Source organism: Falco peregrinus, chromosome W (genome assembly GCF_023634155.1).
Source record: "Falco peregrinus isolate bFalPer1 chromosome W, bFalPer1.pri, whole genome shotgun sequence".
Lineage (NCBI taxonomy): Eukaryota > Metazoa > Chordata > Aves > Falconiformes > Falconidae > Falco > Falco peregrinus.
In genome coordinates this window covers 6,403,753-6,420,446 of record NC_073743.1, presented here as the reverse complement: position 1 = coordinate 6,420,446, position 16,694 = coordinate 6,403,753, and positions in this window count along the sequence as shown.

The window sequence follows — 16,694 nt, the reverse complement described above, 5'->3', positions numbered from 1 at the left end:
TTGGAGGAGCTTAACCACTGACGCTTCTTCTTTGCTTAGCATGGACCCCATCTCCTCCCCGACCGCTCACCTGATCAGGGTGAGATTCCAACGGTTGCGCACACGCGCCTTCCCAGGCACCAGGGCAGTGCCTGCTATGGCCGGCTTCTTCCGCCCCCTGTGAGCCGCCTCTTCGCTCCTGGAAGCATGGACGAGAGGGTCCCTGTTCGGGTGCCACTTGTTGACGTGGAAGGTTCGGACACAACTTATACGACCAATGTGATCAAGTTAGTGCCACTTTATTAAGGGATACACAGCAATGTATACACTAGCACAAACACACACATTGCTTCTAGATTGCTAATAGGCTAAAGCTGCTTGTCTATTCACTCTCCTGCACTCTATGATTGGTCACAGCGTGGTATCCATGCTCCTCACCTACATTCTGTTTTGACATTCTATTTTCTTATTTTTCAGTCCAACTCCTTTATCTCTTTCCCACGTACAGTTCCTTAATAGTCCAACTTTCTTATCTCTCTGCCAGTACACAATTTCTTTGTCTCCCTTGGCCTTGCATATGTCCTTCACAACAGCTGCAGGTTGTTACAGCTTTGGCCTGCTCGGCCTGCTATTACAACAAAGTTACTTGGTCTGCATTGCTCATAATATGCCCATTGTCTCTTAGCTACTCCACAGAAGGGATTGAAAAAAATGCATTTGCAATATCAATAGTGGCATACCACTTGGCTGCCTTTGATTCCAGTTCATATTGAAGTACTAGCATATCTGGTACGGCAGCACTCAATGGTGGTGTAACTTCATTCAGGCCACAATAGTCCACTGTTAGTCTCCATTCTCCATTTGATTTTCGCACTGGCCATACGGGTCTATTAAAGGGTGAATGGGTTTTCCTGATCACTCCTTGGCTCTCTAGTTGGCAAATCAGGTCCTGGATGGGAATCAGGGAGTCTCAGTTGTTGTGGTATTGCCGCCGGTGCACTGTGGTAGTAGCTATCGGCACCTGCTGTTCCTCGAATTTCAGTTGGCTAGCGGTGTGAAATGGATGTAGCGTGGAGTGGTTCCTCTCTCACTTATGTCTTGGCAGAATGGGTTAGAATTCCTTTTCACAGGATCAAAAGTAAAGTCAGTCCTATCACTCTGTCTGGAAAATTGTCCTCTGGAGAGTGGAGCAGCAACCATCCTGGAAGACTCCTTATTTGTGATTGTTTTTCTTTGTCGTTCATGCATTTGTGCCTCCAGGGCTGAGGTAGGTTTTCTATCTCACCTCCTCATGTCCTCTCCGTGGTCTCACAGGTGAAACCACAGAGTACCCCATGGTGTGTACTTTCTATATTCTCCCACCCAAACAGAAGGGCGTCTACGGTTGATAGCTGAGATGCAAGCCTGTATTGGTGGAGAGCAGGACATATTCTTGTTAATCTGCTGGACCTGTCTGTCTACAGCTGAGATGATGGAGTTAGAGACACTATCTTCATAGTCTTGGAGCTGATGAATTGCTTCATCCACTGTTGGTGGTGCAGTGTCTGACCAACTGTCATGGTTTAACCCTGGTCGGCAACCAAGCTCCACATAGCCATTTGCTCACTCCCCCTCACCTAGAGAGATGGGGAGGAGAATCGGAAAGGAATGTAAAACTCAGGGGTTGAGATAAGAACAATTTAATAGAGAAAGCAAAAGCTGCACATGCAAGCAAAGCAAAGCAAGGAATTCATTCACTACTTCCCATGGGCAGGCAGGTGTTCAGCCATCCCCAGGAAAGCAGGGCTCCATTACGCGTAACGGTTACTTGGGAAGACAAACGCCATAATGCCAATTGTCCCCCCTTTCCTTCTTCTTCCCCCAGTTTATATACTCAGCATGACGTCATATGGTATGGAGCAGCTCTTTGGCTAGTTTGGGTCAGCTGTCCTGGCTGTGTCCCCTCCCAACTGCTTGTGCCCCTCCAAACCTCTCGCTGGCAGGGCCCAAGAAACCAAAAAGTCCTTGTCTTAGTATAAACATTATCCAGCAACAACTAAAAACATCAGCACCTTATCAACATTGTTCTCACATCATAGCCAAAACATGGCACTGTATCAGTTATTTAGAAGAAAGTTAACTCTATCCCCGCTGGAACCAGGACACCAATCCATTACTGCCAATGAGTTGGCATATGCTGATGGTGCGCTCTGTACCAATTTCTGCCACATTGGACATGTGTATTGGACTTCATCAGGATCTATGGGTGACTGTGGATCGTTCAGGTTATAATAGATCATCTCTTTCACAGCTAATTCCCTCAAGTACTGAGTACCCTTCTCTGTTGCAGTCCAATTGGTTGGGCAACATGTAATATTCTCCTCGTAGGGATACCTTTCCTTCACGCTTGACAGAAGTTGCTTCCAGAGGCTGATGATTTGTGCTCCTTTTCCAATTGCCCTATCAATGCCCCTTTGTCTAGCAAGTGATCCCAGCTGCTTGGCTTCCCTACCCTCCAAGTCTATACTGTGAGCCCCATTATCCCAGCATCGAAGCAACCATGTGATAATGTGTTCACCTGGTTGACAGGTGTAATCTTTCCTCATATCCCGTAGTTCACTCAGGGATAGAGATCGAGAGGTTGCCTCTTGTTCACTTTCTTCATCTTGTTCATGTGATGGGCCTGCTCCTTTATCCTCCTTTACCAAATGAGCTGCTTTCCATTTCCATTTCTTTTTTTCTACAGGGGCCACTAACACTGACACCAGTTGGTCTTCTGCATCACTCGTTTTCAGGGCCAAAGTAGCTGGAATGCCTGCCACAGGGGCTAGAGTAGCTGCAGCGCCGGCTGCGGGGGCTGGAGCAGCTGGAAAGGCTGGAGCAGGGGCTGCAGGCTGGAGCAGGGGCCAGCTGGAGCAGGGGCCGCAGAGGCCACAGTGCCTGCCACTGGAGCTGGAGCGGCTGCAGAGGGTGCAGCAGGGGCCGGAGCAGTAGTTACAGTTTGTCGCTTAGAATTCCACCAGTTCCAGGACATGAAAACCGCATTCAGTATTCCTATCACTAGGTTCAAGACTGACACCAGGGAGCTTCCAGCGGACCAAAGATACTCAGAGCCTCCTAAAATCCTTAATGTTTCATTAATTATCCCTGAGGAGAAGGGGGAGGTGTAGACCCCACCCACAGGCTGACTCTCTGGGAAAACAAAGCCAAAGTACAGTTGTGGGCATCCCCCCGCAGGGGCCACCAGACACACAGAGGAGACAACACCGAGTACACAGACCAGATTAGTTTCATAAGCAACGAGTCCATCATATTATAAACTAGTACTATATAGTACAGCACTATAATAACTTCAGCCCAGGTCCCAATGTAAACAAACAACACAAAAGGGAACACATACTGTAAATGAACAAGACAATTCAACCCTGGGATCATGGGCATCAAATTGGAAAGCAGAGAAGCCAGCATTGTAGCCAATTATTATAAATTTAATAAAGTGAATACTGCAAACAATTTAATCTAACACAGTCTGATTAGACCTGTCCTTATCTCAACCCTTCATGCCCCAGGTTGGGCGCCAAAAAAGGACAGTCGTGGCTTAACCCCAGCCGGCAACCAAGCACCATGCACCGGCTTGTTCACTCCGCCCCACCCGGAGGGGTGGGGAGGAGAATCAGAAAGGAATGTATAGCTCGAGGGTTGAGATAAGAACAATTTAATAATTTGAACAGAATAAAAAGATAAGAACAACAATAATATCAATAAGAATAATAATGATTATAATGGAAAGGTGGGGAGAAGGATAAAATCCAAAGGAAAAGGGAAAAAGGAAAACAAGTGATGCACAGTACAACTGCTCACCACCTGCTGACTGATGCCCAGCCAGTCCCCGAGCAACGATCCGCAGGCCCCGGCTAACCCCCTCATTTTATATACCAAGCATGACATCCCGTGGTATGGAATACCTCTTTGACTGGTTCAGGTCAGCTGACCTGACTGCGTCCCTTCCCTGTCTCTTGTGCCACTCCAACCCTCTGGCTGGCAAGGCCCAAGAAACTGAAAGGTCCTTGACTTAGTATAAACATTACCCAGCAACAACTAAAAACATCAGTGTGTTATCAATATTGTTCTCTAGTATTGTAACTCTATTGTAACTAGTCGACCCTCTAGTTACAGTTGACTGAGTGTTAAAGGAGAAATTCACACAGACGTGGGTGCCACTAGGCTTGCTTTAATCACAACTCAGAGTTGGGCCACCACTTCAGTGAGTGGCAGAGAACAAAGGGATACAGCACAGCTTTATATACACTTATAAAATCATTAGTCAGTGTCTGAAGTTTTTAGAAGTTTCCATTGGTCTTGTCATTTCTGCAAATCCATTACCTGACCCTGTCCTGGCTGTGTCCCCTCGCAATTTCCTGTGCCCCTCCAAACCTCTCGCTGACAGGGCCCAAGAAACCAAGAAGTCCTTGTCTGAGTATAAACATTATCCAGCAACAACTAAAAACATCAGTGTGGTTATCAACATTGTTCTCACATCATAGCCAAAACACAACACTGTACTAGCTACTAAGAAGAAAGTTAACTTCAACCCAGCCGAAACCAGGACATGGCGTCATAAGAGATATTAACTAGATGCCACCAAGATTGGAAGTCTCTTTCAAATTTAGTTGCATTATCCCAGATTACCTTTTGAATTTCAGTGAGTAAGGTGCCCTCATCGCCTTCTTTTATAATCACTGCCACAGCAAATTGTATCCACAACTGAGCTTGGATGCAGCTGAGAGCTAGGGAAACATTATTTTGGATGACACAATGCATCTGTAATTGATGGTCGTCTTCATTAATTCTTTCCCATTTAGGTAATATATCAGATAAGAGCCATTGACCGTTTCCTAGTGCCATTATATAAGATTGTAATGGTTATTCTAGTTTATGTAAATCACTTGTTGCCATGTTTATTTTGTTTGTTAAAATTTCTGCATGTATGCTGTTTAACACTCCTAATCCTGTTCCATGGATACCAGTCACATCTCTCCTTGATCATTTTGGAGAGGTGAGGATTCATCTTTGCAACCATGTTTACCACCCTGTATAATCTGTTTTCAGGAATGGCGAGCAGGTATGTTTATTTGTACCAGTATCAACCTGTATTGATAGTTCCACTCATTTAAGAGACCATGATGGATTAAACATCATTCGCTTTTGTCCTATGTTTTTAACTAGTTAGGGACCAGTGTTGTAAGTGTAAGGAGACAGTTTGATAAGAGGTTGAATTGGTGGATCTGGTTGTTCGATGTCAATCTTGAATTAAAAATCTAGGCTGGAATGAGAGTTGGAATCTGTACAAAGATTTATTATGTGTGCTGGATGGGATATAATAAAGTTGTACCAGGATTTGTGTTTGAAAGGACAGGTATGTATGTTGTATGTTCCTTCAGTATAGTTTACAACAATGTGTAAGGTTGCTGTCATACATTTAATGTGATTTTCAATTTGACATCCTACCAAAATGGTGTCTTGTTTGGTTTCTTTCAAAGACAGAATTTGTCAATTGTCACTTTAATTTTTAACAATCCATTCCTGCCTGTGGAAGGTCATGTTATTGTGTAGTACTACTGCAGATAAATTTAGACCAGGTATAGGCACGTCAAGAAATGTGTATGCATCACCCTATGGCCACCCTGTTGTATACACACAAATTCCAAATTTCACATTTGACAATAGTAAAATCAACAATAGTTCTACACCATGATTACCCCAAAGGCAAAATGTGAATACAGGTTGTATAAAAGTGAAATTGTACCAGCAATCTAGTTCTAGTATCTTATAGCAAGATTTCTCATTGTTTCTTAGTTTAGAAAAATCAGTAAATTATATTTTAATTTTGGTGGGGTTTTCATAGGTAGATCCACTGATTGCCCAACATTCGATTTTTATTTTTTCCCCTGGTGTGGCTTGAAGTGATGGTGTTTGATTAATGTCATTACTATTGTGAAATACTCCAATTCCCTTTTTGTATAGTGTCTCCCATCTCCATTCATCCTTTTAGATATGCTTCATTTCCATGTATAATCAGAGTAGCAAGGTTCAAGTTTGCCTTATATTTTGGTGAGATCCCAACACTTCCATTATAATTTAGTAGTGCATGGTCCCAAAAATTTTGTGTTTGAATTGGAAGGATTAGATTTGTTCTGTTTAAGAGGAGAAATGAAACTGTGTTGGAAGTATACTTCCATTGTTGTTGTTGCCATCGATTCATTTTCTCTTGCAAGAGGAAAGAAAGAAAGGTCTCGGTGGGTGTTGTGGTTTAATTCCAGCCAGCAACTAAGCACCACGCAGCTGCTTGCTCACTCCCCCCCACCTGTGTTACCGAAAACTCGGAATGAAGAACTTATCGACACCAATGTGATGTAGATAAGCAGACACTTCTTTATTGACAGCCGGGTGCGTGAGCGAGTCCTCTCACGATCAATGCACACCAAGTCTCAAAATCAGACACCATATATAGAACTTATTCATACATATTCTTTTCATATACATACATTGCTGACGGCGAGGGAAGTCAAGCAGGCAAACTCAATGTGAGTGATAAAGCAAGCTTCGATTTATTACGGCGCGATTATGTCTTATATACAGTTCCAGTTAATTATGCCTACTAGTCATCTGCTGATTGGCTAAGCTCTAAAGGGTTACATTTTCATACGTCCTCCTACTTGCGGTTTCTGCGGATAGCTAGCTACATATTTTTTTTCCTCTCTTGTCTACGCGAATTCCTCAAAGTTATTTACAACATTAGGCACAAGGTCAGTGTTTTTCTCAGCTTCCTTATCAGCATGCCTCAGCATAGCTGCAAGGCCTGCTTCAGCTAACTTACGCTAACTTTGTTTCACAAAGATCTTTAAGGGACTCATGGCCATGATCACGCAGCCATTCTGCAACAATACATAATTGTCGCGACAGAGCGAAGACACAGTCACTCAATATGAGTGAGCAGCAGACTTCGTTTATTGTGCCTTACAGTCACCTTTTATGCCTTGTTATAATTAGCTCATACATATTACAAAAGTTAAGCTCATTATTGGTTAGTTGCCTAAATACCAAGCCCGCCCCTAGTTTCTCTTCTGTAGTTATCTGTTCCCACCTGCAACATTCTTTTCCCACCGCGATCTTCCTGTTACTGTGTAACAAGAACAGCCAAGGACAGTGTATTTTTGCTTTACTTCAGATAAGCTGAGAGCGATGTGCATTTTTGTCCAGCCAGCTGGACTATGTCTATGTGACCCTTTTCAGCTAGCCAGTTATCCACAATTCCCCCGTTTTTATTTTGGGCGACACAGGCTTGGTTGACCATTTTCAATAACAGCGTTTTAACACAGGAAAATACACAGCCAACTTATAAAATCTCAGTTCAGAAGTATAATTCCTGAAATACTTGACAAATAAAGTTAGCTTGAAGCTTTAATTTAGATGCTCTTTCTGTTCCAGTGATATAAAATGTTTAAAAAATTCAAAGGTAATTTTAAAGTTCTGAACATGGACTAATACAAGCTCAAAACCCAAAAAGAAACCAAACTGATGTTTGACTAGGAATATTTGCAAATATTTTAGTGGAAAATCCCTGACCATTAACAATTTTCTGTCCAAATAACAACTGCCCTTATGCAACCGACCAGTCCATACATTTTCTGAAGAATACCTCATTGATATCAAAGAATTAACAAAGGGAAAAAATTAGTTCTAAGCTATATACATTCATAAGTGTTTTTTTCAATAGTTACATACAGATTTACACACTAAGCCATAATGGCTTGTAGGTGATACACACAAGAAGAGTACGTTGCTTATCTGTCTGAATGTCTATGCTAAATTTGACAACTATGCCACAAGCCAAGCCTACATGGGTGCTGTATGTTATGCACGTTCCTTAACAAACAGAAGTATAATAGACAAATTCCCAAGACCTAGTCCCCAACCTAATTATATTATTTTGTAGCCAATTAAGGAAAATAACACAAATGTGCATATCTACATGTGCACACACCTTTTAGTTCAGAACCGATCTGTGATATAAGGCCTTAGCCTTATGGCATCATCGAATCTTAACGAGTACAGTAATTAAAAATGCAGTCTTACTGTAAGTGCGATTTACGCTGACATTCCCTCAAATGCTACACGTGAGTATTTCTCACTCAACTGCCTCAAGGTAAAATAGTAGTATTTGTTAATATGTATCGAAAAATCATTAATTCTCTACAATAGCAGTTGACTTCCATAACACTATGTAAGCAAAAGAGGCTTAAGATGGGTTTTCTGAATACTAACAATTTATTTTAGACTGTCTAAACTCAGGTCTTGAAAGATTTCACTCTGCCAGACATAGAAACACTGTTGCACTCCAGTTGTGATATCCCTTTTCCCAAGTTGTCACATGCACATCTCGCTCAAGCAACGTTATTGTTAAAGTTTCTCTCTGCTACATAAAAGCATATTGCACTTGCAGATATAAAAGACAGCAGCCTTACTTAGATTATTACCTTATTACCTCATAACTCTTAGTATACCTTGTATCTCTGATTTCATCACTTCAAAAATTCACCAGAAGCAGATAAAACCACAGCCTCAGACTAAACTACACCTTAACTGCTGATTCAAATAAAGGCATTCTCTTCAGATATGCCTAATGCTCACAAATAATTTGGGCTGGTTTTGATCAAAAAACTATTATTACAATAATGATCAAAAATAATAATCCCGTTTGCAAAATGCTTTAAGCCAGCCTCCTAGTCCCAACCAATTTCCACATTCAGAATACAGCATAAATACAGAATACAGCATAAATTATCTCCATCAAGGCAAAAAGGCTTCTCTTTAAGCACAGAGATGTTTGCTAGTTCAAGGCAGAAACCCATTTCTTGTAGGGGACATCTGAAGCACTTTTTTTTTTTTTTTTTTTTTTTTTGTGTGTGTTTGTAATCAATTCCGTATTTTTCCTTGAGAAGCTTAAGCTGTTCCTCTTGTTTCAGGAGTGTTTCCAACTCTGATTTGTCGAATAGGTCCGTATTTCCCAAACATATCATACATTTCCTCCGCTGTGATTTTATACGGCAGGTTCCGAATATAGAGGATCCGATTGACCTCTGGGGGCAGCCGGATGTCAGCTCGCTTGGCCGCTTGCATCGCCATGGCGCCGATCGGAGGGGGGGTGTGTGGGTGCCGCCTTGGAGAGAAACCGCGGCCGGGAAGGGGCCTGCCGGGCCGCGCGCCGCCGCTCGCTGCTGCCGCGGCGGTCCCGGACGCTATCCCATACGCTAATAACCCGGGTAATGCCTTTTTACAATCTATGTCCCGAACGCTCCGCTTTTCTAAAAAGCATATGAGCGAATCGTACGTCGCTTGTCTCTCCATACCTTCGTCAGCGCTGTTGCAGCCTTTGCGAGACTTCGGCGACGCGTGGCCGGCGGGACCCTCTGTAGGTGCTCCCGGGCGCGGGGACTGTGCCCTTCCGCCTCCTGCGCTGCTTTCAGCACCGGTACCCGAATCTCCGTCGAACCGTGGCTCGCAGGTTCAGCCCTCTCTAGGGTCCCTGTTCGGGCGCCATTTGTCGCGACGGAGGGAAGACACAGTCACTCAATATGAGTGATCAGCAGACTTCGTTTATTGTCCCTTACAGTCACCTTTTATGCCTTCTTATAATTAGCTCATACATATTACAAAAGTTAAGCTCATTATTGGTTAGTTGCCTAAATACCAAGCCCGCCCCTAGTTTCTCTTCTGTAGTTATCTGTTCCCATCTGCAACATTCTTTTCCCACCGCGATCTTCCTGTTACTGTGTAACAAGGACAGCCAAAGACAGTGTATTTTGCTTTACTTCAGATAAGCTGAGAGCGATGTGCATTTTTGTTCAGCCAGCTGGACTATGGCTATGTGACCCTTTTCAGCTAGCCAGTTATCCACAGTGGATGACAGGTAGACCAGAAGCGAGCAGCGTGCCTGAGCTGGTCCGAGGGATTGGAATGCGAGCTTAACATTAGCCTTGAACAGATACCTGTGTATCCTTGAAGAGCCTGGGAAACTCCTGAGAAAAGCTGAGCCAACAAGATAAGGAACTGCCAGATGCACAAGTAGAAGTGTATCAAAGATGTAGCAAAGAAAAGGTCATCCAATCATGAACTGGTGGTCTGTGAGTGAACCAATCATGTATAGGCACCTGTTCTTAAGAAATATATAAAAAGGCTTGTTAGAACAATAAATGGGGGCCTTTGACCTTTTGGCTTTTGTGCACAATCCTTTGTGTATTGTGTCCGTCTCAACAGCAACATGTGCCCTCATGACAAAGGCAGTCAACTGATGTGAATAAGCTCTAAATAATATGGTCAAGTTTGTATTCATAAACCAATATTCATTTTAATGCATAAATAAGCTTGTAATTGTATAGCGACAAAGGGGTTAAAATGTTTGAAAGATCATATAGACTGTTCTGGCAAGAAAGTTGCAAATCTCTGAAAGGGGAGCTGTCCTCCTTATCTGCAAAGCAAGCTGCCCTACCAAGGAGATAACGGGACAGCAGGATGGCCTTGAGTAAAATTAACAAGGAGTATTGTAAAAACCCTGGGAAAGATTTCTACAAGTCTGCCAACTCATCACTTTTGAGAACTAAGGTGAAAAGTACACCATGAGGAAGACCTACGGCCTTCCTCCCATAGACCACTGCCCACATTCTAAAGACCCCGGCCCACAATTTTTGGAAGAATCTGCGCAAGCGTGAAAGACTGATAAGCTAATTAGCATACGAAGCGAGGGTAGGCGGGTTCAGGTGATGAATATGTATAGGCGTTAATGGAATATTCATTGTTTCATTATATAAATATAAGATAATCTGCCCCTCTGGGTGTGTACGATTGGTGGAAGGATCCCCCGTACACCCGGCGCCGACAATAAAGAATACTTAATCACTAAGAAATTCTGAAGACGTTCTTTGAAACAATCTATATACTGGACTGTATTAGCAAGAATGTAGATGTCCAGTCCACAGAAATGATTCTTGCAGTCCATCTGGCACTTGTGAGACTGCACCTGGAGTACTGTGTCCAATTTTGGGTTCCCCATTACAAAATGATGTTGACACACTGAAGCAAGTCCAACAGACCTGCTAAGACGGTAGTCAAACATTGGAACAGATTGCACAGAGAGGTTATATACTCAGAAATCAACTGGTCACAGCCTTGAGTAAACTGCCCTAACCTTGAAATCAGCCTTGCTTTGAACAGGGGGTTGGACCAGATGACCTCCAGAGGTCTCTTCTGATCTAAATTATTATATGATTCCTTGACACAGGTTCCTCAGTTACAGCCAGACTGTGAAACTCAGGAAGAAGAAATCTTGAAAACTTAGTTGGGTTTTTTGGGAGTAATTAAGAAGAGAGGGAAGAAACTACTAACAATTATGCTGATGCTTTAGTAGTGTTAAGAGAATGCTTTAGTAGTGTAAACACGAGAAGGATAACAAGAAATTTGCCTTTACTTGGGAAGGTATACAATACACCTTTAACAGGCTCCCACAAGGGTATAAACACTCACCCACAATTGCTCAAACTGTGTTTGCTGAATTTTACAGTCTCACTTCCTCAGAATGTGAAACTGTACGAAAATATAGATGATATTCTAATCGGAGGAGATTCCTCTGAAGGGGCAGGGGAAGCAGCAACAGCAGTATGGCAACGACCAAATAAAGCAGAAATTGAGATCCCACCTGAAAAATGTCAGGGACTGTCATGGTTTTCGTGGGGATGGAGTTAATTTTTTTCTTAGTAGCCAGTGCAGTGCTGTGTTTTGGCTATGATGTGAGAACAGTGTTGATAACCACACTGATGTTTGTAGTTGTTGCTGGGTAATGTTTATACTAAGTCAAGGACTTTTACATTTCTTGGGCCTTGCCAGCCAGAGGGCTGGAGGGGCACAAGAGAGTGGGAGGGGACACAGCCAGGACAGCTGACCTGAACCAGCCAAAGAGGTATTCCATACCACGGGATGTCATGCCTGGTATATAAACTTGGAGGGTTAGCTGGGGTAATCGGTGCTCAGGGACTGGCTGAGCATTGGTCAGCGGGTGGTGAGCAGTTGTACTGTGCATCACTTGTTTTCCTTTCTCTCTTTTCCTTTGGATTTCATGCTTTTCCCCACCTTTCCATTATAACTGCTATTATTATTGTTACTATTGTTATTATTGTTGTTCTTACCTTTTTATTCTGTTTAAATTATTAAATTGTTCTTATCTCAAACCTTGAGTTTTACATTCCTTTCCAATTCTCTTACCCACCCTGCCAGGTGTTATAGATTTGCTAATAAGTTAAGATTGATTGATTTTATTTGATTATTTGATTTTATAAAATTATTTTATAAAATTGAAATATAGAAGGATAAGAAATATTTTAATGAAACTTATAGTTGCACAGTAAAAGCTACTATGAGATCTTCTGTACATCCCGTACCAAGGCCAGAAGAATGGGCTAGAACCATTGCTAAAATTTAGGTAATAACTTTAGGGTTTGAAAGGTTTCTTTGTATTTGACCAGTCTTCTGTATGTAGAAGGTGCATTGAAATGTCAGAATATAAGATTAATGGAAACCGGGGAGAGTCGACTGGAACAGCTTGTAGTTACCTGCCAAGAAATCGTGAACTTTAGTAAAAGGTAATTCCGGCAGGGGGAGATGGCGACCACCGACTCATATACCACCTACCCAAATCGTACCCCAGACCCATTTCTAGACCTCTCTAAGCTCTACTGCGCAGAATCGGATATAGGAGGAGAGTATGTTAATGATTTACAAAAAATATTATGATTATGTGTGGATAACTGGCTAGCTGAAAAAGGTCACATAGACATAGTCCAGCTGGCTGGACAAAAATGCAAATCGCTCTCAGCTTATCTGAAGTAAAGCAAAAATACACTATCCTTGGCTGTTCTTGTTATGCAATAACAGGAAGATCGCGGTGGGAAAAGAATGTTACAGGTGGGAACAGATAACTACAGAAGAGAAACTAGGGGCGGGCTTGGTATTTAGGCAACTAACCAATAATGAGCTTAACTTTTGTAATATGTATGAGCTAATTATAAGAAGGCATAAAAGGTGACTGTAAGGGACAATAAACGAAGTCTGCTGATCACTCATATTGAGTGACTGTGTCTTCCCTCCGTCGCGACAAATGGCGCCCGAACAGGGACCCTAGAGAGGGCTGAACCTGCGAGCCACGGTTCGACGGAGATTCGGGTACCGGTGCTGAAAGCAGCGCAGGAGGCGGAAGGGCACAGTCCCCGCGCCCGGGAGCACCTACAGAGGGTCCCGCCGGCCACGCGTCGCCGAAGTCTCGCAAAGGCTGCAACAGCGCTGACGAAGGTATGGAGAGACAAGCGACGTACGATTCGCTCATATGCTTTTTAGAAAAGCGGAGCGTTCGGGACATAGATTGTAAAAAGGCATTACCCGGGTTATTAGCGTATGGGATAGCGTCCGGGTCCCCTGCGGCAGCGGCGAGCGGCGGCGTGCGGCCCGGCAGGCCCCTTCCCGGCCGCGGTTTCTCTCCAAGGCGGCACCCACCCCCCCCCCCCTCCGATCGGCGCCATGGCGATGCAAGCGGCCAAGCGAGCTGACATCCGGCTGCCCCCAGAGGTCAATCGGATCCTCTATATTCGGAACCTGCCGTATGAAATCACAGCGGAGGAAATGTATGATATGTTTGGGAAATACGGACCTATTCGACAACTCAGAGTTGGAAACACTCCTGAAACAAGAGGAACAGCTTAAGCTCCTCAAGGAAAAATACGGAATTCATTACAAACCCACCCAAAAAAAAAAAAAAAAAAAGTGCTTCAGATGTCCCCTACAAGAAATGGGTTTCTGCCTTGAACTAGCAAACATCTCTGTGCTTAAAGAGAAGCCTTTTTGCCTTGATGGAGATAATTTATTCTGTATTCTGTATTTATGCTGTATTCTGAATGTGGAAATTGGTTGGGACTAGGAGGCTGGCTTAAAGCATTTTGCAAACGGGATTATTATTTTTGATCATTATTGTAATAATAGTTTTTTGATCAAAACCAGCCCAAATTATTTGTGAGCATTAGGCATATCTGAAGAGAATGCCTTTATTTGAATCAGCAGTTAAGGTGTAGTTTAGTCTGAGGCTGTGGTTTTATCTGCTTCTGGTGAATTTTTGAAGTGATGAAATCAGAGATACAAGGTATACTAAGAGTTATGAGGTAATAAGGTAATAATCTAAGTAAGGCTGCTGTCTTTTATATCTGCAAGTGCAATATGCTTTTATGTAGCAGAGAGAAACTTTAACAATAACGTTGCTTGAGCGAGATGTGCATGTGACAACTTGGGAAAAGGGATATCACAACTGGAGTGCAACAGTGTTTCTATGTCTGGCAGAGTGAAATCTTTCAAGACCTGAGTTTAGACAGTCTAAAATAAATTGTTAGTATTCAGAAAACCCATCTTAAGCCTCTTTTGCTTACATAGTGTTATGGAAGTCAACTGCTATTGTAGAGAATTAATGATTTTTCGATACATATTAACAAATACTACTATTTTACCTTGAGGCAGTTGAGTGAGAAATACTCACGTGTAGCATTTGAGGGAATGTCAGCGTAAATCGCACTTACAGTAAGACTGCATTTTTAATTACTGTACTCGTTAAGATTCGATGATGCCATAAGGCTAAGGCCTTTTACCACAGATCGGTTCTGAACTAAAAGGTGTGTGCACATGTAGATATGCACATTTGTGTTATTTTCCTTAATTGGCTACAAAATAATATAATTAGGTTGGGGACTAGATCTTGGGAATTTGTCTATTATACTTCTGTTTGTTAAGGAACGTGCATAACATACAGCACCCATGTAGGCTTGGCTTGTGGCATAGTTGTCAAATTTAGCATAGACATTCAGACAGATAAGCAACGTACTCTTCTTGTGTGTATCACCTACAAGCCATTATGGCTTAGTGTGTAAATCTGTATGTAACTATTGAAAAATCCACTTATGAATGTATATAGCTTAGAACTAATTTTTTCCCTTTGTTAATTCTTTGATATCAATGAGGTATTCTTCAGAAAATGTATGGACTGGTCGGTTGCATAAGGGCAGTTGTTATTTGGACAGAAAATTGTTAATGGTCAGGGATTTTCCACTAAAATATTTGCAAATATTCCTAGTCAAACATCAGTTTGGTTTCTTTTTGGGTTTTGAGCTTGCATTAGTCCATGTTCAGAACTTTAAAATTACCTTTGAATTTTTTTAACTTTTTATATCACTGGAACAGAAAGAACATCTAAATTAATGCTTCAAGATAACTTTATTTTTCAAGTATTTCAGGAATTATACTTCTGAACTGAGATTTTATAAGTTGGCTGTGTATTTTCCTGTGTTAAAACGCTGTTATTGAAAATGGTCAACCAAGCCTATGTCGCCCAAAATAAAAACGGGGGAATTGTGGATAACTGGCTAGCTGAAAAGGGTCACATAGACATAGTCCAGCTGGCTGGACAAAAATGCACATCGCTCTCAGCTTATCTGAAGTAAAGCAAAATACACTGTCTTTGGCTGTCCTTGTTACACAGTAACAGGAAGATCGTGGTGGGAAAAGAATGTTGCAGATGGGAACAGATAACTACAGAAGAGAAACTAGGGGCGGGCTTGGTATTTAGGCAACTAACCAATAATGAGCTTAACTTTTGTAATATGTATGAGCTAATTATAACAAGGCATAAAAGGTGACTGTAAGGCACAATAAACGAAGTCTGCTGATCACTCATATTGAGTGACTGTGTCTTCCCTCCGTCGCGACAATCCACCAGGACCACGCCCTTCTCTTCCCCTTCCTTTTCTGCAGAGCTACTTCCTAGCCAGTCAGTGCCCAGCCTGTCCTGTTGCATGGGGTTATTCTGTTCCAGGTACAGTACTTTGCATTTGCTTTTGTTAAGCTTAATGGCAGATCATTTCTCCAGCCTATCAGTTCCCTCTAAATAGCAACCCTACCCTCCAGTCACATTGACTACTCTCCCCAATTTGGTGTCATCACAGAAGCCACCTTTGTAGCCCCCCTGCTACCAAAACCTTGTTACTCAAATGCAATTACAGGCTGTCAATTGGACTTTCTGCCACTGATCACAAACCTTTGATCTTGGTGGTCCAGTCAACGTTCTAATCCACACCTTACCAATTTGGCTGCAAGGATACTATGAGAGATCATTTCAAAGGCCTTGCTAAAGTCAAGGTAAGCAATATTTGCTGCTTTCCCCTTGTCCACACAACCCATCATGTCATTGTAGAAAGCTATCAGGTTGGTCAAGCACACATTGCCTTTGGTAAATCCATGCTGGCTGTTCCCAATCACCTTCTTGTCCTTAATGTACCTGGAGATGGCTTCCAGGAAGATTTGCTACATAACCTTCTCAGGGACTGAGGTGAGGCTAACTGACCTGTAGTTCCCTGGATCCTCCTTATTGTCCTTCCTGAAGATGGGTGTGACCTTTGCATTTTTCCAGTCATCAGGAATCAGTCCAATTGCCATGACCTTTCAAAGATGGTAGATTGTCACCCCAAAACAATATGGGACAGCTCCCTCAGTGCCCTTCAATACATCCCAGCTGTTTCTATGGGCTTATGTGTGTGTCCAATTTAAGTGCTCCCTAATTCTTTCTTCCCCTACTGTGGGTAATGCTTTACTCCCCT